Source organism: Danio rerio, chromosome 4, assembly GCF_049306965.1.
Source record: "Danio rerio strain Tuebingen ecotype United States chromosome 4, GRCz12tu, whole genome shotgun sequence".
NCBI lineage: Eukaryota > Metazoa > Chordata > Actinopteri > Cypriniformes > Danionidae > Danio > Danio rerio.
The window spans coordinates 45,527,968-45,555,141 of NC_133179.1; the positions used below are offsets into that span (position 1 = coordinate 45,527,968).

Here is a 27,174-nt window from a genome sequence, read left to right on the forward strand (position 1 = left end):
ATTGATCTGTTCATGTTAGTTGATGAAAATAAAGTTGTTCTCTGTTAGTTCTTGTTGACTCTCAGTGCATTAACTGATGTTCACCAGCACAACTGTGCATTAATAATGCTTAATAAAGCAAATAAATCAAGCTCAGTAATGTCTGTGTCCAGTAATAAGCCTGTAACTCTTGACTAGATGAGGAGTTTTCAGTGTTTGATTGACTAAAGTAGGAAAACACACAGTTTAGCTGAAGCTTTCCTGCTGCGCTCAGAGAAATAAAGGCTTCTGCTCCATCAAAACCAACACAGAGACACTGAGGAGGAGCTTCTGAACACAGACCAGACACTCTCTCAGGCCCCGTTTACACTAGTGCGTTTTAGTTTGAAAACGCATAAGTTTTGCTACGGTTACGCCATCCGTCCACACTACGCCGGAGTTCTCGAGCGCCGAAAACGGAGCTTTTTGAAAACGCTGGAGAGGCCGTTTTCATTTTAAAACGCTGCTGCTCCGTCTCAGTGTGGATGGGGAAAGACGGAGACATCTGAAAACGGAGGCGGGGCTGCAAACGTTCGCCTCTCTGATTGGGGCTTTTCCTGAATATTAAGTAGCCCACACACAGTTCAGTCTCGCATCCTCTTCTTGTAAGTTAAGACTTCGCAAGTTTGATCAAGGCTGCAGTCTCCCCCTTCTCAGTTTGATATGGAAAACATACCGAGGACACGGGTAAATCTTCACAGGGAACAGTGTACTTTATAACTTCATTCACATCACCTTTGCTACGTTGTTTCACTTTCTCAACAATAAAACGTAAACATGATTTAAGGAACTGCCTATTTTCTTTTTAATATTAGCAACTTAACAGACAGCAGAAATGTTGAGGCGCCGTGCTGCATATATGAGCGTCATCTTCACTGTGTGCATATTTATAACGAAACGGAGCCGATAACAACTGCCTCCTTTCAATTCCAGTGAAAATACGAAACACAGCCTCTCTTTTGCTGAATATCAGTTTTAATAATCGATGATTATAAAAGTATAACATACAATAAGTTTATACATTGTAGCAAATAAAGGCAAGCGATCAGTCAATGTACCTGGATTAATCATTAACTTATCTTTGCGCTTAACCAAAACATGTTACCTGTGAACAAGTAACTTAATAGATTCCAATGACCAACGTCAGGGAATTGGCCTATGTCGTTAGATAAAGACAACAACATGAATGAAATATCACGTTTAGCAAATATAGTGAGATTAGATCCAGCGGGAGATGCGTGATAAGCAGTCCGACAAGCAGAGCTCTCATCTGGGTTAAAAAGCTGGAGCGCTTGCCCGAGAGTGTGTGTGTGGTCACGTGATGTGCGTTTTCAGCGTTTTGGTGTGGACGGAGAGCTGTTCAGAAACGCTGGGTAAAACGCGAGTGTGGACGCGGATCGTTTTCATTCTACAACGCCGTTTTAAAACTAAAACGCACTAGTGTAAACGGGGCCTCAATCACAACACACACAGCACACACACATTCAGCACGTCTGTGGACACATTTGCACATTCAGCCACAGCTACACACTCCACACACACACACATCTTTGTGTGTATTCTAGTTCAGTGGTCCTCAAAGTGGGGGTCGGGACCCCTTGAGGGGTCGCGGAACAATGAAGGGGGGTCGCCTGGTGATTTCCGAAAAATCTACTTATTATTATTAGACCATAAGAATTACCATATTTTATCCATAACCAACTGAAGAGAAAAAACAGTCGTTTATAGTTACTATAGTAGCTTATTTACTTGTTTTATTGGATTGCGACCTCTGGGGTAAATACATTATATTAAAGACAGCAATAGCGTCAGATGCAGCAGATTGATTTTATTACACCAGGTTAAACTTGCTGGCCCATTTACAGCACTGAAATACATTAAAAAAATTAAACGAAGAATAGACTTTGGTCTATTGGTGTGTGTGTGTGCGCCATTGCATGCAAATTTTCTGTATTTATAACCACCTTAGGGGATATTGGGGGTCGCGAGTCACTGGTATTGTTATTTTAGGGGTCGCGTGCTGAAAAGTTTGGGAACGTTCAAGGTTACTAAGGTAACCCTTCGTTCCCCGAGGAGGGGAACGGAAGCACTATAAGTGGATTTGATGTTCTAAAAGAGTATTGAACGGGCCAATTAAGAATGAATTGGCAGCGCAAGCCTGCGCAGGTGAGCGGCATAAGCAATCAACTGAGTATATAAGCACACCTGGCGCCAGCAGACGCTATCCTTTTTAAGCTGAAGAGACTTTTAACAGCTAAGGGACAGTCATTATGGCGACGGAGTATAGTGCTTCCGTTCCCCTCCTCGGGGAACGAAGGGTTACCTTAGTAACCTCGAACGTTCCCCTTCGGGGGGAACTCCAGCACTATAAGTGGATTTGATGTTCTAAATCCACGTATGGGAGCCCATTGAAAGCGCCATAATGACTGCACCTTACCAACACCCACCATGAGGGAGCGGTCAGGCAAGCGTGACGCGCCCAGCTCATGAGAGGCGTGGTCCTCCAACGTGCCCTTGGCCCTAACTTATCCCACATCAAAATAAGTTTTACGGAATAGTTATCTTTTTTGGAAGTCGCTAGCGTCTAGATAATTCTAGGAATACACGACAGTACGTTGGGAAGCGTGCCATCCCAGTAGGGAGGACGCTGCGGAGACCATCCGCACCCAATAGGGGGAACAAATGGAATTACATATGGACTAACCCTGAAAAGGGGGAGTGCGCATAAAAGGTGGTTAGCAGATAGGGAAAGCACGGGTCCGCCCAGGGGGGGAACTTAACCGTGGCGGGAAAGCATATGGGGATCACCAGCGGGGATCGGCCATAGCAGGCACCTATACCCAAAACGCGGGCTGACCAGCGGGCAGACCTACAACGTAATGGGCCAGCAAGTGACTCCTCCGCTGAGTCAGTGCTGGGGGCCTCGGAGGAATCTGCAGGGCTCACCGAATGGGGAACTTACTGACAGACAGGAGGGTGCATATCTCTCCGTGTTAGGGAAAAAAGGCACCGCAAGCGTGTACAACACCTACCGAGTTGTTTCCTCAATCACCAAAGGTACCTAACACCCTTGAGGAAACCGGCTCCACTCGCAGATTATAAAATCTTGCAAATGTGTTGGGTGTCGCCCAGCCCACAGCTCTACAAATGTCTGTTAAAAAAGCGCCACGCGCACACGCCCAAGAGGATGCAACGCTCCGAGTGGAGTGCGCATGCACTCCCGGGGAGCGCGGCTGACCACTGCTCAAATAAGCACATGAAATGGCCTCCACAATCCAGTGGGATAAACGTTGTTTAGACACGGCACTTCCCTGCTGCGTCCGCCATAACAGACAAAGAGCTGCTCAGAAGATCTAAAGTTCTGAGTACAGTCCACATAAATGCGCAGAGTGCGAACTGGACAAAGTAAGGACAGGGCTGGGTCTGCCTCCTCCGGGGGCAGCGCTTGCAGGGTTACTACCTGATCTCTAAAGGGAGTGGTAGGAACTTTGGGCACATAACCCGGGCGAGGTCTCAGGATAATGTGAGAAAATCCCGGCCCGAATTCCAGGCACGAGTCACTGACCGAAAATGCCTCCAGGTCCCCGACCCTCTTAATGGAGGCCAACGCGACCAGCAGAGCTGTCTTCAGGGACAGAAATCTTAAAGATACTGTATCGAGTGGCTCGAAGGAATCAAATCGCAGGCTCGTGAAAACGAGGGCGAGATTCCAAGAGGGCGTGAGAGGGGGGCGAGTTGGATTAATGAGGTTATGCTTTCCCACGGTGCCGCCAGCCACCATGTCATGGTGAGCGGAGATGGCAGCAACGTAAACCTTGAGAGTGGAGGGCGACAGCCTACTGTCCAGCTTCTCTTGAAGGAAAGAGAGCACAACACTGATCTGGCAAGATCAGGGGTCTTCTCTGCGAGAGACACACCACTCAGTGAATAGACTCCACTTCAGGGCGTAGGCGCGCCTCGCAGAGGGGGCTCTAGCCTGAGTGATGGTATCAACCACCGCGGGCGGCAGGTTACCTAAGTCTTCCTCGCGTCTATGGACCACACGTGGAGATTCCAGAGATCGGGACGAGGGTGCCAGACGGTGCCTTGTCCCTGAGAAAGTAGGTCCTCTCTCAAAGGGATCTGCCAAGGGAGGGCCGTCGCGAGGAGGGAGAGCTCTGATAACCAGGTCCGGTTGGGCCAGAGGGGCGCAACTAACAGAACCTGCTCCTCGTCCTCCCTGACCTTGCACATTAACTGCGCGATCAGGCTCACGGGGGAAACGCATACTTGCGTATGCCCCGAGGCCAGCTGTGGGCCAGTGCATCCATGCCGAGAGAGCCCTCGGTCAGGGAATAAAACAACTGGCAATGAGCGTTCTCGGGGGAAGCAACAGATCGATCTGGGCCTCCCCGAATCGCGCCCATATCAGCTGGACAGACTCAGGGTGGAGTCTCCATTCTCCAGAGTGAATCTGCTGCCGTGAGAGCACATCGGCTGCACGGTTGAGCATACCTGGGATGTGAATGGCGCGCAGCGACTTCAGCCGCGGGTGACTTCAGAGGAGCAGACGGCGGGCCCCCCATGCGGTTGATATACGCCGCCGCCGCCGTACTGTCTGTCCTGACCAGCACGTGTTGCTGCTCCAGCGCCGGAGAAAAACGGCGGAGAGCAAGGAACACTGCCAACAGCTCTAGGCGATAGATGTGCCAATGCAGCTGGGCACCTACCCACAGGCCCGCAGCTGCATGCCCGCGACACACGGCTCCCCAGCCTGTGCTGGACATGACTGCACAACATGACTGGACGCCTGTCCCAGAGGCACACCGGCCTGCAGGAACGAGGGGTCGTTCCAGGGGCTGAGGGTGCGGCGACACAGCGCAGTAACAGAGACTCGGTGTGTGCCCGCATGCCATGCGCGTCTCGGAACTCGATATTGAAGCCAGTGCTGAAGTGGTCTCATATGGAGCAATCCGAGCGGCGAGACAGCCGCAGCGGAAGCCATATGCCCCAGGAGCCTCTGAAAATATTTCAGTGGGACCACTAACTTGCTGTCGAGCTCCCTCAGACAGTTCAGCAGCAGGCGAGCGCGCTCTCCGGAGAGGCGCGCTACCATGGTGACCGAGTCCAGCTCCATCCCAAGAAAAGAGATCCTCTGCACCGGGGCGAGTTTCCTCTATGCTCTTTTCCCAGTTGACCTGCAACCCCAGTAGGCGGAGATGCCGGAGCACCTTGTCTCTGTGCGCAGTCAATTGCTCCCGAGAGTGGGCTAAAATCAGCCAGTCGTCGAGATAATTGAGTACGCGGATGCCCGCAAGCCGCAGAGGCGCTAGGGCACCCTCCGCGAGTTTGGTGAAGACCCGCGGAGACAGAGGGAGCCCGAAGGGGAACACAAACCGCAGAAACTGACGGTGGCGTGGAAGAATGGAGACATGAAAATACGCGTCCTTCAGGTCTATGGCTGCAAACCAATCCTCAGGACGAACGCATCGGAGGATGCGCCTCTGCGTAAGCATTCTGAACGACAGCTTGTGAAGGCAGCGATTCAAAACGCGCAGATCTAGGATTGGCCGTGACCCACTGCTCTTTTTGGGTACGATGAAGTACGGGCTGTAAAACCCGCTCTCCATCTCGGCCGGAGGTACCGGCTCGATTGCACCCTTCGCCAGGAGGGCAGCAATCTCCTCTCGCAAGACAGGGGCGGACAGGGGATTGACCCTGGTGAAACACACGCCCATGAACCTGGGAGGCCGTTTGGAGAACTGTAGTTCATAGCCGAGTCTGATCGTGCGTATAAGCCACCGCGAGGGGCTGGCCCGCGCTAACCAGGCAGGCAGAGCCCTCGCTAATGACGTCATCGCAGCAATCGTTGACATACCCGCGGAGGGGCAGCGCGGAGCGGGTGTGCTGATCCGGGGAGCGCGAGGGTCCCACAGAAGAGCTGGAGGAGAGCGATTCGCTCTGGCTCCGCACCCTGACTCCGGAGGGGGGGCTTGGGGGCTGGGAGAAGGAAGATAAACCATCTCCAACCCACGGCCGAAGCAGCCCGGGAAAGCACGGCTAACACATCCGTTTCAGTATCCGTTTTGACAGCGCTCACCTGCCCGAAGGGGGCGAGCGGGTCCGGATCATCGTCGGACAATGAAAGCCCACCCTCCGATGCCGCAGAGGACATCTGATCTCCGGTGTCAGGGAGCGTGAGAGCTACCATCTGATTAGACGGATCACTCCCAGCGCCCGAAGCTTGGATGGAGCGCTTGGAGGAGCGAGAGGTCCGCGAGCCCTTAGGCGGCGGATTATCTCTCGCTGGAACCCTCAGATCTGCCCGAGCGCCCGCTGCAGAACAGGAGGCGACTGGGGTGGCTCGCTCTCTCACGAGAGTTTGCCGCGATCTCAACCGCGCGACGGTCATGGCATTGTAGTGACGACATGAACCGCCCCCGAGCACCACATTAACATGCTGGACCCCCAAACATGTAATGCAGTGATCGTGCCCATCATCCGGAGCCAGGAAACCCCCGCAACCAGAAACGCACAGTCGGAGCGCCGTCCTGAAAAGGACGTGCTGCACGACTGTGTTGCTCTTTTAGGATGCTTTGCAACAATACGCACCGCTCTGGAGGACCGGACCCAAAGGGACGCCAGGCAAGGGAGAAACCCTGCTCGACCATCTGCCGCTGCGTGGACTCGCTCTGGACCGGGAGACACTCGTTCGCTCGAAATGGCTGTAGACAGCAGGAGGAACCCTCATGAAGCTCGATCAGAAAAGTCTCTGAAGCGAAAAGGATAGCGTCTGCTGGCGCCAGGTGAGCTTATATACTCAGTTGATTGCTTATGCCGCTCACTTGCGCAGGCTTGCGCTGCCAATTCATTCTTAATTGGCCCGTTCAATACTCTTACAGACGAGTAGCTTCTGAACTGAACCTCCCATATGTGGATTTAGAACATCAAATCCACTTATAGTGCTGGAGTTCCCCCCGAAGGGGAACCACGGTTCTAGTTCAGTTCAGTTATGGTGTCACTGTACATGGAGTCAGTCTACAGCTAAAGTTCTCTACAGTTGTATAGCCACGGGTTTTAATGTGTTTATGTTATTCTCTACAGATATATTTCCTATGACTAAAGTTTGTCTATATTTTATTTCTTATTTCATTCAGTAATTTATTTCTCATCTATAATCTTGTTGTCTTTAAGGTCATGGCTGGTCGTATAAGCATTTCACTGGATGTTGCCGTGTGTATGAGTTTGTATTTGATAAAGAAAACTGAATTTTAATGTAAAGTCAAATGAGATATTGAATAAAACAACATTTCAGCTGAAGTTTAAGTCTTGTTTTCTCTTGATTTTTTATCTTTATTAACACCTGATGTGATTCTCTCTTGTATATTCACTGGGTTCAGCTAATTTTGTGTCTAACAAAGATAAGATGATAATTTCCCAGATAGCAAAATGACATAATTTCAACCTAAAATCAACGTTTCTTTTGATATCGAACCCACGTTGATCACCGACGTTGATTCAGCATCGTTTTGCTCATCGGGGTAATGTTGAAATGACGTCAGGCACTCCATTCAAGTCTAACCTGAAATCGACGCAATTGGTTACTTACCCAAGGTTGAATCGATGTTGACTTTCAGTCGATCGAAACGACGTTATAGAATCCACACATTTTCAACAGATAATCGACTTAATTGGTTTGTCTATCCAACGTTGAAATGATGTTGATTTTACTCAAACTGTAGAATATTAAATACATTTGTCTATTTGTGTTCTAATTCAACATGTATTTTAAGATAATTTAGGTATTGCAGTATATATGACAAATTAAACACCACAATCTGTCATAATTTCTTCATTTTACATATATTACTTCTGTACACGCAGTACACTCAAACATACACAGAGAGAACATTTGAATTATAGGCTGAATTCGATATATAGACAAACAATTTTCTCAAGAAAAACATATTTTTAAGATGTGCATAATAAAATGTACTATGTGTGTGTGTGTGTGCGTGCGTGCGCGTGTGCGTGTATATATGTGTGTGTGTGTGTGTGTGTGTAAAGTACATCAATTGTATTTAGCATTATTGTAGCAAAACTGAGCACCAGTGACAATGAAATTTGTGTACAATATTTCAGTAAAGTCATGAAGAAAATGTTTTTAAAGTTGCAAACTTTTACTTGATTCTTTCTCTCAATAATAAGTAATAATAAGTCACACCTTCCATGAATACAATTGCACAAATCAAAAAATAAGAAATAAAAGTTTCATTTTATTTATTGTACAGAAGATCAGTAACCTTGTTGACATGTATATTATTGTTGTGCAAACAAAATATGCAATAGGTACATATTGCCTGAAAATGTCATACGAAATAAAATGTTGAAAATAAGTTTGTTACATTAATAAAAAAAACACTATTTATTTATTTTTACATTTCCTTCAACAATTTTCGTTCACACCTTGCATCTAAATGTGTTTCTTTTATCCACTTTCAACCGCTTATCTAACGAGGGAGAATAGCTTTTTTTTTTATCTTGTATTTAAAGCCGGGCTCAAATACTGGAGTTTTAGCCCGATTTATACCTCCGGGAATCGAAGAGGAAGAATATATATAGCATTATTTTACCGTGGTAAAGTGGGACATTTCTTGGCAAATTCTTAATGCTTCAATTTGTTTAGTAATTAAATTTCATAGTTATAAAATACATTTAAAGAATAATTTGACACTTTCAATTAGTGTCTGCGCCCGCTCCGTCTCCCACAACCAAGTCATTTGAATTAGTGTATAACAACGAAAATACATTAGAAAAAAAGAAGCAGGTTTTACGATCAGACATATTTTCAAACCAGTGAACCCCTGTAAACCTTTCAGTCCAAGGATCCAGTAAACGAATGCATTCAGATAAGTTAAAAACGTCCGGGATACAGAGAAAGATTTTAGATTGTGTGTGCTATCTGAAAATAAGTATCCTGTGAATGATCGAGGGGCACGTTTAATTTCATAATATTTTGACAATACACGTGGCTCACCCAGTTTTTCTGTTGCAGGCAGAGTCTCTTTTCTGCCTACGCTACTGCTTTTTAATACAAAGATATTTTCTTTGAACTTTAAATGTATATTTTCCTGCCATGGGTTTCTTAATAAACACTCCCTCGCCTGAACTTGCTGTGATCGAGAGACTGAGAAATGAAAGCATGCAGCAGCAAGGAAAAATCAGATGCTAAAGACATAATCTTAAAAATAATAACTTATTAAATTGTTTACAAATATAATACTGAGATTTGTGATACAATTACAGTGGATAATTCATTAAATCCTTATTTTTCTAAATTATAAGTATAATTAGTGGAGGGGTACAAACAAAAATATAATTCGTGAATTTTTCTTGGAAAAAATATATTTTTGAAACTAACTTCGTTTGCTATAATATTTTTATTTATTTTTAATGTATCTTTTGTTGATCAGTTATCAATAAACAAGGATAATTAATAACACTTGAGATGATGTGCTTTAAAACAAGTCTGCTCTGCCAAAACAAGAATTGCAATGAGATTGTGTTCGTTTGTTAAATAAATTATTTAACTAGCATAAATAAAATGAAAGTGAAACATAGACACTTTCAAAGAAGCCTATATAAAAGCCTATAATAGTTTTCACTATTAATGACAAATCTGAATAAGCAGGAGATGCTTTGCAATGTATTTGCAGCACTGAGCCCATTACCTTGGCAGAATGTGTTGGCAAAACAAACTCTGTTGAAAGAACAGAGAACTTAGAAACTCTGTGTGAAAATGGAGATATAAATAAATAGCTTAAAGCCCTTTAATATTCTAAAAAAGGTAGTTAAAATTTGCAGAACCAATGATTGATCTTATCAGTCTGTGACCCATCCATAATTAAATATGAAGCCTATTTTTTGATTACCTGGCCTGTGCATTAACAGCAGCCACTGATATAACCTAGAAATGATGAGCTCATATTACACAGTGCATCCACGTGAGGGAATTGGTTATGAAGATGGGGAAAATTAAACATGCATTTGCAATGGTGCAGTGAGGTGTAGCAGACATGGTATTGATTGTTATGAACTATGCCACGTTATTAAGCCCCCATCAGATCACAGGAGAACATGCGATTTTTTTTCTTGATAAAAACCTTTACTTGTCATAAATGTGCCAGACTACACGATCTGTCATCCTGTGACGTCTACGACGAGCATTATTTCAAAGCAGTCACAAATATTACTATAACAATATTTTTATCTCAAATTAAATTTGTTTTTTTTTTTCTTATTTTAATTTCAATAAACACTTATGCTTGCAGACAACTTACTACATTATTTAAAGGCATTCGTTAGAATAGGATCAAACTTATGATTCCTTTTTAACTGGGGCTTAGCCACACCTAAACAAAAGATGCAGAATTATATGTGTATAGCCTATTCCGCACTCAAGCGCGTGCACAAAATTTACACCAGCAAAAGTAATGATTATAGATTTGTTTGTGATGTAAAAGTTTATTTAGGCCAGTAGGCCTACTAAATGCAACATGCAATTTGAAATAGATTTTTACAAAAAAATTTTCCTGCAAGTTGTATGTAAACTTATGACTTAAAATGACTTAAAAACTTAAAATTGTCAGAGTGAGTATAGCGAATAAAGTGTTTATTAAATGAAGAGTCATGGTGTCTTTAAAGTTTTCCGATAAACTTTTATGTTTCCTTTTTAAAATTAATATATTTTCTTTGAAATCTAAATGTATACTTTTCTGCTAATGTTGCTATTCCCTTGCCTGAACATGAAATGAAAGAACATCAGCAACTGTGAAGCAGAATAATTAATTAAATCCTTATTTTCCACAGAACAGAACAAATCATCTCCGCACAGTTAATAATTTAGCTAGAAAATATAATTCATATGTTTCTTGGAAAAATATATTTTTTTTAAATAAATTTCGTTAGCTAAAATTTGTATCTTAATTTTTATGTATTTTCCATTGGTCAGTTAACTACTATAAAAAAGAATAACGAATTACCTTTAAAGTGAAGTGCTTCAAAACAAGTCTGCTATAGTCCTATGCTTCAGCGCCAAAACACTAGTTGCCGTAAGATTATGTTGGTTTGGTAAATTAAATAATAATCTAGCCTAAATTAAAGTTACATATTTACAGTTTCAGAGAAGCCATATTAAACTGTTACTATTAATGACACATTTAAATAAGCAGAACAGGCTTTTATTAGAACAAACTCTGTTGGAAAGATGAGAGCAGTGTCGCCTGCAGCCTTACGACTGTACATTGCACATGTGCATACCAACCATGACAGGGCGCAAATTAACACCGCTTATTTATTTATTTATTTATTTATTTATAAATAATGTAAATTGATTATTAAACAGTATACACTACGATATATTAATAAAGCAAGAAAGAATGAGAATAAATAACAGTGTGTGTTTGTGTGTTTTAAAGTGTGTATGTACTTGCATGGTGGGAGATGTAAAAAACATACTTGATTAAACGAATTAAATTGTAATTGACATGCACAACGGATGGTTTTGTCACAAACAGTAACAAACAGTTGAATATAGGCTTCTTTGAAACTAAATATTTCACTTAATTTTATTTAGGCTAGATTATATTTTATTGAACAAACCTGGGGTGCGTTTCCCAAAACCATCGTTAGCCAACTAGACTCAAGTTCCGTCGTTACAACCATAGTTTGTTTATTAGCCGTTTCCCAAATCCGCCGCTCCAACAAACACTCGCAAACAGCGTCGCAAACTTGAGGACACGCAACTACAGCTCTGGAGCTAGTTCGCGATACAGTTCCTGGCTGTGTTCTATTGCCACTTTTCCGCCCTATGTCCTATTTATTTAGAACACTCTAACATTCAAAGTTGCAATTATGAAAAGTAAAAAAGCATTAAGGGCATCTCTCTAAGGTGTAATTTGCTTTCAACCTATTCTTACAGTTCAGTTTAAGCGATCTTCATGTTTACATTTGTGCTCTCTTCGCAGTGCACTTTGAAAACATTGATGTCATTTTGAACACAGCCTCATGGCGAAAGCTAAAGGTGACCTAATTAAAAGCGGAATTTATGTTACGTTTTCAAAGCTTGTGAAAACAAAAAGCATACGTTAATTCTTTTCATTTATAGTAGGTTGTTTATTGAGTATCTAGATGACATGAGCCTGCTGGTTAGAAATTTCTGCAGTGGTTGACGTGTTAAATTGTAAAAGTAGACTTTTCAAAAAAATAAATAAACAACATCCTACTTATTAATATTAATAAGAATTATCATCATAATCATAATCATCATCGTCATCATCATCAATAAAATTATTAAAGTATGATTTTTGTCATTTCTAATAAATAATAAATATTACATTTCATTTCATAATAAATTATTTATTTTTATGATTTATATGATATTAGAATACGTGTTAGCTTTTGTACGTGATATGTTTTGGAATAGAATATAACTAATGTTCAACTTCTCAATAATATTAGTAAAGCAAACCCTATATGTGTATGTGCCATTTACATATATTTCAAGAGTTCACACTTAGATATGCTTAGCATTATAGCAGGTTTGGCATGCTGTCCCGGGAGAGAACCCTGAGCTCAGAGATATTTGAGCCCAGGGCTCCCGCCCGGTCAATAGGCATATCAGAGGATCCGAGATCAGGAAGGTCTCGATATTTCCCCCTTTTAGAAGAGGGAAAGAAAGGAGGAGATGGGGTGGAAGGGGGGATTCTTCCAAAATGAAGATAGGGGAAAAAGTTAGGGAGTGATCCATTTATAGTAGGCTAGGATCACTCGGATTGGATTATTACTGATTACAAATGAGTGGCCAGCTGTGCTCAATCATATCACGTGCTCCTCTCGAAATTAGTTTATGAAACTTCACTTCAAGAGTTCACACTTAGATATGCTTAGCATTATAGCAGGTTTGGCATGCTGTCCCGGGAGAGAACCCTGAGCTCGGAGATATTTGAGCCCAGGGCTCCCGCCCGGTCAATAAGCATATCAGAGGATCCGAGATCAGGAAGGTCTCGATATTTCCCCAAAAAATGCCTTTGACTCGGGACAGCAGCCGCGTATTTCGAAGAATACTACCCCCAAAGGCTAGAAAGTTTTATACTATATCCGGCTGCTGGATATAGTGATTTAAAGAACAGAAGAAAGAGTAGGGGGCTCCAGATGTAGCAAAGTTTGAAACAGACTCTAGTTGGAGCCTGAGCGGGGGAAGGGCTTGGGGGATACTAGTGAAGGTGGGCCAGAAGGGGTGGGCGGGGTTGGCTCGTAAAGAGTCAAGAAAAATGCTCGAGGAACACTCCGAATGGAGATAGAGCGGGGAGTGACAGCGCTATTTAAAATATATATATATGCATATATGAGAGTATATACATATATATAATTATATAATGGGGTAATCTAAGGCCTGGAGGGGGTGATCAAGAGATTTCTGAGAGTCAGAATGGACGCTGCGGGAGTTGGGTGCAGCAATTTTTTGTTTAATTTGCCATCTCCAGCAGAAATCGTGATTAATGATTTGGGCGGTGGAGATTTCTGCTAGAGGGTGAGTGGCAGTTGGCGAACTCCTGCTGGAGTTGATGCTCGAGGAACACTCCAATTGGAGATAGAGCGGGGAGTGGCAGCGCTCTATATAAATATATATCTATAAACAAAGTCCATAGATATATATATATAATGAGTTTCAGTGGCCTGGGGGGGGCAGTGACTGACCCCTGCGGGGGTCGGCGCCCAGGGAACAGGGCAAGCTGGCCTTCTCTATCAGGAGTTTGGGAAAGAGGATTTGGGCGTTGAAGACTCCTGTTAGAGGGTGACGGGATGAGTTAGGTGCTCGAGGAACACTCCGTTAGGAGATGGAGCTGGGGAGTGACAGCGCTATTATAAATATATATCTATGTACGGGTGTATATAGATATATATATATAAAAAGATTGCTAAGGCCTGGAAGGGGCGGTGAGACGACCCCTGAGGGGGTCGTAGCTCGGGGTAACACTTCTGCGGAAGTCAGAGCTTAGGGGGGGGCAGGGTCTGGCAGGAGTCAGGAAACAGGAAGGGGCTGTGAAGATTCCTGCAGAAAATGGCCTGGGTGGCGGGGTGACAAGTGGGCTTGGATGAATTCCAATACTATGTTATTGGGGGAGAAAACTGATGGTACTCAGTCTAGAAGGAAGGAAAAGAGGAAGGGAAGGTGGCTGGGTCATGCCCTCGCTCTTGGGTAGAAGTAGGTTGATGAGTGTTTGATGAGTGTTTGAAATGGAAGTGTGGGTGAGGGGAGGTCGAATATATAGATGAAATGACCCTTGCGTGTCTGGTCTGTTTTGCTTTGTTTTATGAGGAAAGAAAGAGTTCCCTCATCGAACAAAGTAAGGTCTGAGATGGTAGGGTGAATGTATGGATCAAATTTAGAAGTTATGGTGAATTCAGAGCATCTAAGAAATCCAAAAAAAAGCCAGATTAAACATGGCATCCAGAGTGCGATCTGTATTTGTGGAAATATAACCTTTGCGGAGGGTAGAAATGCATTTGGAGAGGACTCTTTGTGTAATGGGAAGCCTAGGGTCTGGGGGGGAGGGATGTACTTTCTGGATGCCTTTAATAAGAAGGCCTGTTTGGGGGTTAGAAATTGATTCAGCTGGGGAGCCATATATCAATTTGTGAAAGAAATTAATCCCGCTTAAGTAACTCTTAATAGTGCTAGCTTGAATGTTTTTGGAAGTGTGTAGGTATGTGATAAAAGATGTAATGGTGAGGAGGGAAAAATTGGGAAAACTTGTGTTGTATTGGGTGTGGAACTTTTTGAAAGCGCTCCATGCTATGACATAAGTCTGTATAGTTCTAGGGGCTACTGCTTCTAGAATGAGGGAGATGGATGCTTGGTGTAAGTTATGCATGTGATGATTCAGGGCAATATCATCTCTGAATATGGAGGGATGGGAGTAGGATGTGGATCCACTTCTGGGGCCAACTGCCGAAATCTCTGGAAGGAAAAACGAGAAAGAGAGTCAGCAATTTGATTTTTGAAACCAGGTACATGTTTTGCAGTAATGATAAACTGTTTTTTAGCTGATGTCCAAACTAGACGACGAATGAAAGGCATTAAAGTAGGGGAATGAGAACGCCCTTTGTTAACACATTGAACAGCTGCTTCATTATCACTGTGAATTAGAATGCTAGAAGCAGACCATTCGTCACCCCAAATGATAGTTGCGGCCGCTAGGGGGTATAATTCAAAGAGAGCTGATGATTGAGAGGGCAATGGGATTTCTAGCATTTGTGAAGGCCATGGAGAAGCAAACCAACGACCCTGGTAATAACCTCCAAACCCTACAGAAGGGGCAGCGTCGGTGAACAGATGGATGTCTATAGGAGCTGACACCAGATCGCTATAGAAAAATGAACAGCCATTCCAGCACTTAAGGAAGGAAATCCAAAGGCTGAGTTCCCTACGGCAAGCTTCAGACAGGGGGATAGTTTCTTCTAGACCGTTAATGGAAGCTGCAGTTTGGAGGAGGTGAGAGACAAAGGGGCGACCTTGAGGAATTATGCGCATGGCAAAATTCAAGTGTCCCAGGATGGACAAAAGTTCGCGTTTTGTGCAAATTTGCTTCTCAAGGAAGATGGATGAAAGGAAAATGATTCGATCAATTTTTTCCTTAGGAAGTGAAGCTTGGAAGTTTTTAGAATCCAGCTTGATTCCTAGGAACTCAAGAGAGGTGCTAGGGCCGGCCGTTTTCTCCTCAGTTAGAGGGATGCCGAGATTAGCGAAGACTTTTTGAGTAATCGCTAACTGTCTTGCGGGTGGCTCACTAGGAGGGGAAATGATGAGAAAGTCATCTAGTAAGTGGATGAGATGCGACACGCCATAATTATTAGTGAGAATCCAGCATATAGCCTCCGAAAGCATGTCAAATATTTTGGGGCTACTTTTGCATCCAAAGGTTAAACGGACTGCAAAGTAAAATTTGGATCTCCAATTAATGCCAAACAAATGCCAGAAATCGGGATGTAAAGGCATTATTTTAAATGCGGAGGAAATGTCGACTTTAGCAAGCCATGCGTTACGACCAACTGATTTGATTAAACAAATTGCCTGATCGATATCATGGTAATTGAGCGAGAATTGGTCTGATTCAATTAGGCTATTGATACTTGAAAAGGTGGAGTTATGGGGGGATGATAGATCAATTATGAGTCGTTTTTTGTCAGAAAATTTTCTGGTGGCAACACCGATAGGGCTGATGCGAAAAGAGCTGAATGGGGGGGTGGAAAAAGGACCGATCATAAATTTGTTGTCGATCTCTTTTTTGATCAATTGATCTACAACTTCTGGTTCAGCAATGGCAGATTGTAAATTTGGGCAAGCGAGGTTGTAAGAGGGCAGGGTCAAAACACCTGGGTGGAATCCATAGGATAAACCTGAAATTAGAAATTCAGAAAGGTTAGGGTCAGGATGAAAACATAATTCAGATGCAATTTGAGACACATTGACAGGAGTCGATAAATAATTTCTTGATTTTTTATTAGCCTTCAGGATTGGGCAAACTAGTCGGGCGTGCGCTCCCCCGCAATAATTGCATGTATGAGGAAACTTGCAAGGGTGACGGAAGCATCTGCCTATATTGAAACTGAAGCATGGGTTAGAGGGGGAAGAAAGCTGAGAGGAGGTAAGAGAAGGAGGAAGTAGAGCAGGGATAGCTGAAGTAGAAGGACGGGGAACGTAGCTAGTGGATCTTGGGTTAGGGGATTATTTATCTGAAGAGGGAATAATAAAGGGACAGGAAGTGGTAGGGTGAAGACAGGAACGACAGACCGCGCAGGAAAGATTGCGGCAACCTAGAAAAACCCTGTTGTGGAGGTCAGTGTTCAACGCCCCCCAGTAAGGACACTGATTCCACTGGGTTACTCTGATAGCGCATTTGGCGGAAAATAATTTGTGGTAGGTATAGAAATGAGTACCTCCATAGGAGAGCGCGAGCTCTGAGATGATGGCCATGTAGTCGTTCAACTCGCGCCTCCTATGGGGGAATACAGAGCAAATAATGTCAGTGAATCTAGAAAATACTACCTGAAATTCTGCTAACGAGAGAGAACGTGATTGAGTGGTGTTTGAAGATTTGAGCGTGAGTGTGAATTCGCCGCAATCCACCTGTCGTTCTGCCGTAGGGGGTGTAATGGGTGAAAGGAGTGATGAGAGATCGATGTCAGCACCTGATAAAATGAGGTTTTTTGCAGCATTCGAGACGGGTGGTGGTTCCAGGACTGTGGCGTTGTGTGGCACTGGGAGGGGGTTGGCTGTGAAAAGGGTGTACGGGGGGTGTGATGAAGAAATTTGTGAAGGGACAGTGGGATGTTGAGATGCATCAGTGCTGGAAGAGTGAGTGAGTGCTTGGTGAAGGGAAGGGGGAGGATTATAGGGGGGAATGCTAGAGAGAGTAAAGGGGTTAGAGAGAGGTTGAGCGTTGTGAATGGAGCTAGAGGTGGTATGAATGAGCTGTGTAGATGTATGAGGGAGATTAGGTATGGGGGGCTGAGAATGAGAATGACTGATGGCAGTGGTGTGTAATGGGGGGCTAGGGGTGGAGCTAGAGTGTGGAGCTGGAGGCCAAGTGAGAGAGGTGGTGAAAGGCTGGTTAGCATGTGATATAGTGGAAATATTGGCGAGAGGTGTTTCTGTGTGTTGAAATGATATGGCTGGGGTGGTCCGGCTTTCTTGAATGTGTGGTCTTGATGTTTTCTTGCTGGTAGTTGAACATTTCTGGGTGGCTTTCTTTGATTGTCCTGGGTGAGAAAGTTCGGTCTGTGAAGTAGAATGTTGAGGATAGGGGGCGTGGCGAGAGCGGGAGGATCTTGCATTGTCCGTGGTGGGCGTGGTTTGTGGAGCGTGACGTGACCGGGAAGATCTTGCGGCGTCCATGGTGGGCGGGGATTGAGGAGCGATAGCGGAGTAGAGTTTCAGGAGATCAGCTTTATTGCATCGTGGAGGTATGTGGATTCCTGCATCTGAGAGGTTTTTCCGGAGCTCAGGGATGGTAATCTTGTTGGAGACGTGAGATGATGATCTGGCGGAGGCATACGAGGAAGCTGGTGAAGGTAGGTGACGGCTTGGTGTTATTGGAGACGGAGAAATCTGGCGGTGTTGTGTAGTTGCGGCGCGGATTGGCCTGCGGCCTCTCACAGTGGCATCGGCTTTGGGTTCCTTTGTTTGCGGGGCTGTATAGCGTTGTGCCGCGGCGGGCGTGTCGGGGAGAGCGAAGCTCTCGCTGGTGGTTAAGGCGTTGTTGTTGTTGCTTGTTGGTTCCATTATGTCGATTTATTTGTTGGATGCAAGGTTGTTAGACTGCTGGCAGGCTGGCTTGCTTGCTTGTTTGTTGTTTGCTGGTTGGTTGGTTGGTTTGTTGGTTTGTCAAGCTTCGATTGCAGTTGCGCGTTCTTGGCTTTTGGTCTTCCAAAATGAAGAAAGGGGAAAAAGTTAGGGAGTGATCCATTTATAGTAGGCTAGGATCACTCGGATTGGATTATTACTGATTACAAATGAGTGGCCAGCTGTGCTCAATCATATCACGTGCTCCTCTCGAAATTAGTTTATGAAACTTCACTTCAGTTAAAGCTAGTGCATGTTTTTACCAAATCTAATATTGGATTGTATTTTAAATGTGTGTGCGTGTAAAACAATAATTTTCACAAAGAAGTTATGGGTTCTTCTCTAAAGAAGCAGTTACTTCACCCAGATTAGAGCATCATTATGGGGGTTTTACGTTATAACTAACATGGTTCAAGCGATGGATCTGCAACAGAGAAACTATGCGTTTTGGGAAACACTCGTTGTTACATCATTCTTTTTCTAAACTATGCATCGTACTATGATAGTTCAGCCGCGAGTTATGATGTTATTTGGGAAATGCACCCTACACTGTTAACCCTTACTGTAGATTATGCAGTAAATAACTGTAAAATAGCCAGTTTTTAGCTGTAATGAAAGGAAACAGAATTTTACTGTAAAAGAAGCAGGATTTGTATGAAATTCTCTAGTGCAAATAATAAATCACAGTAATTTACTCTATGTACCCATTACAGATATTTACTGTCATAATAAATGGTAAATTACTGATCAACCATTACTGCCCCATCTACTCTGATGCTTTATGTTGCTATTTATATTTATTATATAATTTTATATATTTATATATATATTTACTGTTCAGTTTTGATATGTGAATGGGCAGTATTGAGGGGAAGGTGGGACATTGCATTGATGATAAGCTGAATTTCACTGCAGCCATGTGTTTTCTTTGGTTTCTTTTATGTTTTAACATTGAGTATCAGGAGTCAACCAATGCCACCGAGATCATTAAAAGCTAAGCATAAGATATGGATGAAATGTATTTAAAGGCAAAAATATTCACACAGAGCAAAGAAATTGTCATAATAATTCTTATAACTTTGTTTACGTTTCTATAATTAGTCTAATTTGCCTAATTTAACCTATAGTTCAGCTTTTCAATTGCACTTTCAACTGAATATTAGTATTTTGCTAAATGACTAGTAAAAATGTGTTATTTAAAAAAAAAAATATCTTAAACAGCACGTACATATATGTTTGCAGAGACTCAATGAATTTGTTTGGAAAACTTCAATTAAAGTAAAAGTGGCATTAACAGTATAGTATAAAGGCTTTTCTAAATAAATGTATAAATCATGTAATTTTTATGTTTTTTGGAACTACATGAGGATCAGATTATTTATTTTATTTTTTTTTCCTATGGATGAAGTTTGCATATTTTAATTGTTTTTATTAAACAATATGTGCATAATTGTGATAAATGTAGGCAGTTGATTTGAAAATATGCTATGCTCCAGGGGTGTCACACTACTAGAGGGCTGCAGCCTAGCATAATTTAGTTCCAGCCCTGCTTCAACCCACTACCTTTAGATTTAGTTTGATCAGATGTGCTTAATTAGGGTTAAAGCTTAACTGCACTCTTACCCTGTAAATAACTGCAAAATAGCCAGTGTTTTGCTGTAATGAAATGAAACAGTATTTTACTGTAAAAGGAGTAGAGTTTGTATAAAATTGTGTAATGCAAAGGATAAATTACAGTAATTTACTTTATGTACTGTGACAATAAATGGCTTTAAAATGGCTTGTCCCATTTGCTCTGATGCTCTATGGTGCTGTTTATAGAGACGTGCATTTTAAAGGCAGAAGACAATGATTTAGGCCTCACCACACTCCCACAGGCTGTTTTATTCTAAACACAAAGATATTAGAAAAAGTTTTCAGAAAATGCCGGCCCTTTAAGGGAGCCAGGTGTTTGATTTGTTTACTGCTGAGTGCGCTCTATTCTCTGTCTATCAATTCAGATGTAGAGTCTGATATGTTTTAGGCTTTAAATAAGAATCTACAATGAGTAGGTAAAATGTGTTCAAATGTTTTTGAGGGTTTCTAAAATAAGGCTGTGTTTTAAGTTATATTGTTGTTATCTTCAACTGTGTACTTGAAAGCTACATTGTTAGCTAGTTAGCCTCTCCTCACTTTAACGTATATTTATTTATTGGATATTGAATATTGCAATAATGTACAGATGCTAAAAGTTTATGCACATAAAAACCAATAAATTCCATCACCTCAGTAAGGTATCATGTACACAGAAATCATCACAGGGAATCACAAAAAATATGATACAAATAACTATCCACACACTAAAGCTCCACTGTCAGGTCCCAGGTTGTGAGTTTGTTGCTAAGTATTTTTCAGAGCTGTGTTTCCACCTATGAATTTATATTAGAAACAATAGAAAAGTTTGTGGTCATGAGATTTCAAAGTAGATAATAATTACAACAATAAAAGATTGGATCCTTTGGATTTTCGGTGTTGCCGACTTTGTTTTTGTTTTTTATAATTATTTTAAAAAATTTTATTGAGAATTGACACAGTATCTGCCTGTGTTTGACAAACATGTTTATATTAGGGGTGTAACGATACGATGTGTATCACGATATAGTGTTCACGATTCGATATGTATCACGATATTTGGAATAAAAATTGAAAATTTAACTGAAATGCAAATTTTACCAAGTAAACTATTTTTTATGTATTTCTTTTGTTTCAACTTGTTAAACTGAACCTTCTTTTATAAAATATATTAAACAGGCCTGTCTCTGGAAAATAAAACTATTTAAAAACTTCTTAAAAAATATTATTGAAATGACAGAGACAAAATTAAGGAACAATATAAGTAAAGGTGCAAAAAAAAAAAGCTTTCTAGTCAATTGAGTTTAACAGTAAGAGCTTAAGGCTTTGCTTGGTCACTTGTGTTTTTTCTGTGTGCAAAAAAAAATCCACATTTCCAGGTAATCAGCAGTTCTATAAGATAATCCTGAACTTATGTGTATCTGTTTGAGAGGTTTTTATGGATGGCTGTCTTCATGTTGGGCATGATGAGTGACAGGGTGGCCGTCTTTTTCATTACACAGGACAGTCGTGGCTCTTTTCAGCATTTAGGCAGGTTTACTATTTCTTCGGCGTCGCTGATGTTGGCGCTATCAAGTGTATCATTTTGACGTGCATTTTTGTGTACCTCTGTACTCAAAAGGGTTAATGCTCGTCGTATTCATAACTCTAAAATTTCCATATGATTGTATAAATAATGTGTACGTTTTCGGTTTCATTTCCACTGCTAAGTGCTGTTTATACTTCCCACGCGGCTCCTGAAAGATCACTCTGTTCCACAAACTGAATGTTGTTTACTACTTTATTAGTCACAACCTGCAGGTTCTGTTCACTGAAGCAGACGCGCGCGTATGGCAAGCCGTTTTAGCATTTAAACCTTTGTTCTGACTATCCATAAATATATTCATATTTAATTAAATTCATTTAGAGATATCTCTAATTATATTTTGACTAGTCGAATTATAATTATGACTAGTCAAAATATAATTAGAGATATCTCTAAATATATTTATGGATAGTCAGATCAAAGGTTTAAATGCTAAAACGGCTTGCCATACGCGCGCGTCTATCATCCGCCCTCTGTAGTAACAGCTCACGTCTTGTGTGATTTTGCGGCGGCCAATACATCATTATATGAAGACAGAATGATATTTTAGGGTGAATTGTACCTTATAAATACAGTATGTGACTCTTTCAACACCATTAGGAGGTATCCCAGTCGCTGTGCAAAGTATGTAAATAACTGTGAAGACTTTAAAACTTAGGATGTTTGACCCAGTATGCGTGTTAAAAAGCGGACGAGTCTAGAGCAATGACTGTACAACCGAAATGTTGCCAGACGTCTGATTTTGAGAGGATGGGCCATCCTCTATTTCAACTCCACTCATCTTGGTCTGCTAACATTACTGCTGCTGCAATCTGAACTCACGTGCGACAGCAGGTGGAACGTAGCTCACGTGTAAACAGCTCAACTAATAAGAGAAAACGGACGTCATATCGTAATCAAATCGTCATAACGCCACGATGCATATCGAGACATTTTTGCATCGCAATAAATCGTACAACGATAAATCGTTACACCCCTAGTTTATATATATATATATATATATATATATATATATATATATATATATATATATATATATATATATATAGAGAGAGAGAGAGAGAGAGAGAGAGAGAGAGAGTATGTGTATGTTCTTTTCATATGCTTATTTTTTATTTATTTGAAACTTTAAAAAATAAAATAAATATTTTTTGTTTTTTGCTGTTTAGTTTTTTTTTGCATGGTCAGCATTGAGGAGAGAGAAACACATTTTACTGCAGCACTTTCTCTGTGTGTGTGTGTGTGTGTGTGTGTGTGTGTGTACGCGCGCGTGTGTGTGTGCGCGCATGAGTGCATTTTTTTTTATTTGATATGTGATTGTGATAAATGTTGGCAGTTGCTTTAAAGGGCCATGAAACCCCATCGTTTCAGCAGGGTGTTTTCACACCTCTACTTTGGAAAAAGTCAGAAAAGAGGGCGTGTCCAGCTCTGTTTAGGGGGGAGTGTCGGAGGAACTAAAGTGGGAGGGTGTGGGAGTGTCTATTTGGGCACGCGCGAGTCAAAATACACACAGGAGAAAGTGATGGTGTTTAACCTACATGGACATCTGTAGTCGAATTATTTGCCAAATTATTAAATGTTGGACTGGCTCTTTCATTCAGGGAATTCATTCATGCCCCTCGCGACAAACTCGATATTTGATTCGAGGATCTGCTCTAAGCGTGTATTTTTCATGCAATGTTTGATACCGCAAGGCGAATGAGAGAAAAACAAACTCTGCATTTCCCGGAAACTTAGATGCAAATGGCAGGTAGCGTCAGAAAGCCGCGTGTGTTATTCCGGTCACAAAATGCGGTGCTAACAAGTTTGCACTCAGTGCAATAGTTAACTTAATTCGATACGAACAAACTGAATAAACAAAGAGCACTGGTCGCTCACTTTCCAAATCTGTAGAGACAGGACAATCACCAGCAACTAGAGCCGCGTCTTTATGAAGAGAAGACTACAAGCGAATCCGGATCTCAGTGTTTGCAGATGAGAACAGGGAGGTATTCCAGAAAGCTGGGTTAACTTACCATCTGCTAAACCCTGAACTCTCGGTTGATTTACCCAAAACCTGCTTACAGCGAGTATGTTGGTTCCAAAACAGGTGATAAGAGTTAGTTAAATCAACCTCCTGAAGATAACCGCGGGTTAATGCGCGTGCACGGCCCACACCTGAAGGCATTTTCAGTAGATCGCCGAATTCACGAGTCACCATAGAAAGTCACGGTGAGAAAAAAAGGGCAACGCACTTTACAGAGGCGAAGCTGGATGTTTTAATCACAGATTACACATCTGCCTCAACGAAGGAAAGAAATATAGAATAAGAAATAGATAAGAAAAGAAAAAATAAATAAAATTCGTTAGTTCATTAAATTACACATGCCACCCTCCATTTTATTGTAATGAAAAATTAAACTTTTCTTTTAGCATGCTTTTTGAGTATGTTGTGTAACCATTCATGCATTTATTTTTCTTGCCATTGATTTCTTAAGACCACAATACAAATGTGTATTGACTAATAAGGCTTATAGAAATTGTAATCTTTCTGGAGCTAGAACTCTGTCCAAAGTCATTAAACAAAGACACATTATCATAAAAGGTAATACTTAATTACTGGAGCTCTTTATTTAACACTCTAGAATATTCTTTCTGTCATGCAGCTAATAGAAAGAGGCCTGTCTAACTGCTGTGGGCCACCAGTTAGAGGAGCTGCTCCGTCCTTTAATAAAGGCTCATCAGTGGTAGATTTTTATACTTAAATCACACAATCTGTCACTGTTGTAAGTGATTGTTGTCAGGAAGCTTTAGGTTCTTTTTATGCTTTTTAATTTGCATACAGACGAAGTTCCTTCTGCCTCAACTAACAACAAGTGTAAGAATTTTCACTTTTCCATATTTGAATTTTACTCTTGGATCACAAAATCTTTTAAATATATTTTCAAATTGTAAAGTAGCTGTACAATTTCATCTTCAAAGATAAATAAATTCACATGAGCATCACCTTAAGGTGAGAAATGTATATAAAAAATATGTTACACGTTGATAGTTGCGTGTATAAATTAGTGTAAAAATTTAATTCATTTTATTTCAGGAAATGAAGAAATTAACAGACCAAAATATTTGACTAAAATATATTTTTGTGACAAATTATATTTCTTAGCACTCTTTTGTCTGCTTGGGTCATTGAGATTTCCTCTGGGTCAGGCTGTAGGAAGGGTGTCATCGTATAAGGCAGAAAAGGGTATCTTTTGTCTTCCAGCAAGTAACAATGTAGTGCCCAGTAATGATTCAATTGTATAATACAAATATCATAAAAATGAACATTGTGTAAAGCAACATTTGCTTTATGTTTTTTTTTTTTTACTATATTAGTGTTATACACTTGAATCATTACATCCTGAAAATCAACCATTTAGCCTCAACATATAGTGATGAGGTGGGGTCATCACATATGTGCTGGTAGGATGAAGCAGTAATGAGTTTAATAGTTGAAACACCAAAAGATTGAGGACAGAAAATTAAGTTGTACCTGCACATTTATACTATGGACATATTTCATATTATCAGTGTCCTTTAGTGACTGATGGAGCTTTAAAATTGGCTGCAATTAATGCACACAAGCATTTGGAAACCCTGAAAAAAATATTATATTAAACAATGTAGGTGTGTGTGCGTGAATGTATACATATGAACGATGTCCTGCATCTTAAATTATAGGTAGGCCTATATTTTCCTACTAGATTCGAACTCGCTCCGCTGTGAGCTCTGTTGATCATTAACGACGCACTGTCCACTACACTATTGCCGAGCTCTGAATCAACTGTGTAATGATACGCAGTGATTTATGACCAAGTAACTGTACAAAAGTGTAAAAAACTGTTCAGTGCCAGGCTTACTGTACAGGTGGTCCTACTGCCACATTGTACAGTTGCCTAAAATGCCCTGACGTGAATACAAAGAGCTGCACTGAATGTTTTTTATGGTAAGCGCAGACCCGCGGTTTGTCACATTTGATTTCAAAAAGGTTTGTTAAATACATTAACATTATAAATTTGGTTATGAAAAAAAACTATGCACTTATAACCCTCTCACAACAAAAAAACTTGTATCTGTGCGTCCACATCCATAAATATTCTCATCAAAGAGCACGCAATGCTCAGTAAACTCTCTGAAACAGACAAACTCTGGAACATAGCAACTTACTCTCTGAACATAACCTGCTCCAGAGCAGGTTATCTTCAGAGAGTAAGTTGCTATGGCTACTTAACATACCCAGAAGTTGCCTCCGATTTTGGAACCAAAGTTGAGGTTATCCACCTACTTACTCTCAAACTTACCCGGGTATGTCACATAACCTGCTTTCTGGAACAGCCCCCAGCTCTCAGGTAAACAATGTTCCTCCTTAGACACGCAAGTTATTGTTGTCGAGCGTCGCGTACACTGTTAATCCACACGTGATCCAGATGAGCTCACACAGAGAGAAAATGAAAACGAAACTTAACAGCAGCAAACTATAAAAGCAACACTTCACGCTTGTTTTGCCAACACAACGTGGCGTCTCTGTGGTGTAAACACGCTGACACTAATGAATATTAATGAAGTTGCACAATAGAGCGCGCTGATTGGTTTGAACCAAGCCTTACTCATGCATTAATGCAACACACTGTAAGACGTAATAAGACACACTCTGGCACAGACGCCCAGTCTGCACACTGGAATACACGCTATTATGTCATGGCCGTGACGCAGCTTCAAAAATTTGTTTCAAACAGGAAGTACGAATTTGTTTGAAATAACGCAAAAACAACCAATTTACACTTTTTAGTGAAATATAGGTGTCCTAATAGTGTTTTTAGCAGTGTGGGACACATATACGACTGTCAACAGCTCAAAAATGTGTTTTGGTGTTTCGTGATCCTATATATGCTATATACCATGCGGGTCAAACTCCAAGTTCCTGGAGGACTGCAGCGCAGCAGAGTTTAGTTCACACCCTGCTTCAACATTACCTGTAGATTTCTAACAAGCCTCAATTAGTTTGATCAGGTGTGTTCAATTAGAGTTACAGCTTAAAGTCCCAGTCACACTGACTGCACTTTTCTCCCTTTAGACTTCCATTCATACGCATGTGAATGCTGCAGACCTGGAATGCTAGCTCATGCGAAAAATTTAACTGTTTGCAGCATTGGAAAGTTCAAACTTGGAGATCTCTGACCTGCAAAATCACATCATGCGATTGCTTGAGACCAATCAAAGATAAAAACATGACCTGTCTAAACAAAAATTTAAACTATGGACCAGTCGTTGCTTTTTCAATCTCTAATTATTTTGTTTAATCCCACTTCTTTTCGCAGTGCCGTATGACAGAATTTTGCATGCTCAAACGTTAGTGTGACCGCAGCCTTACTTTGCAGACCTGTAATATGTAAGACAATATTTATATCTGCTGATTTCTTGATTTTGTTATACATTTTCTGTTGTATATTTGTTTGCTGCCAAAACAATAAACTACATTTGTCTAAATTTTTATGCCTTCTATTTTTAATAACAGGTTACAATACTAATTAATTTTAGTAAGACTATGACATAC

General features: G+C 41.5%; 1 protein-coding gene across 1 annotated transcript in view; it reads right to left on the reverse strand.

The window, feature by feature from the left end:
* The window catches only part of znf1046 (zinc finger protein 1046), a 659,651-nt gene that overhangs the window by 563,541 nt on the left and 68,936 nt on the right, over window positions 1-27,174 (reverse strand). The gene's annotated exons all lie outside the window — the stretch shown is intronic.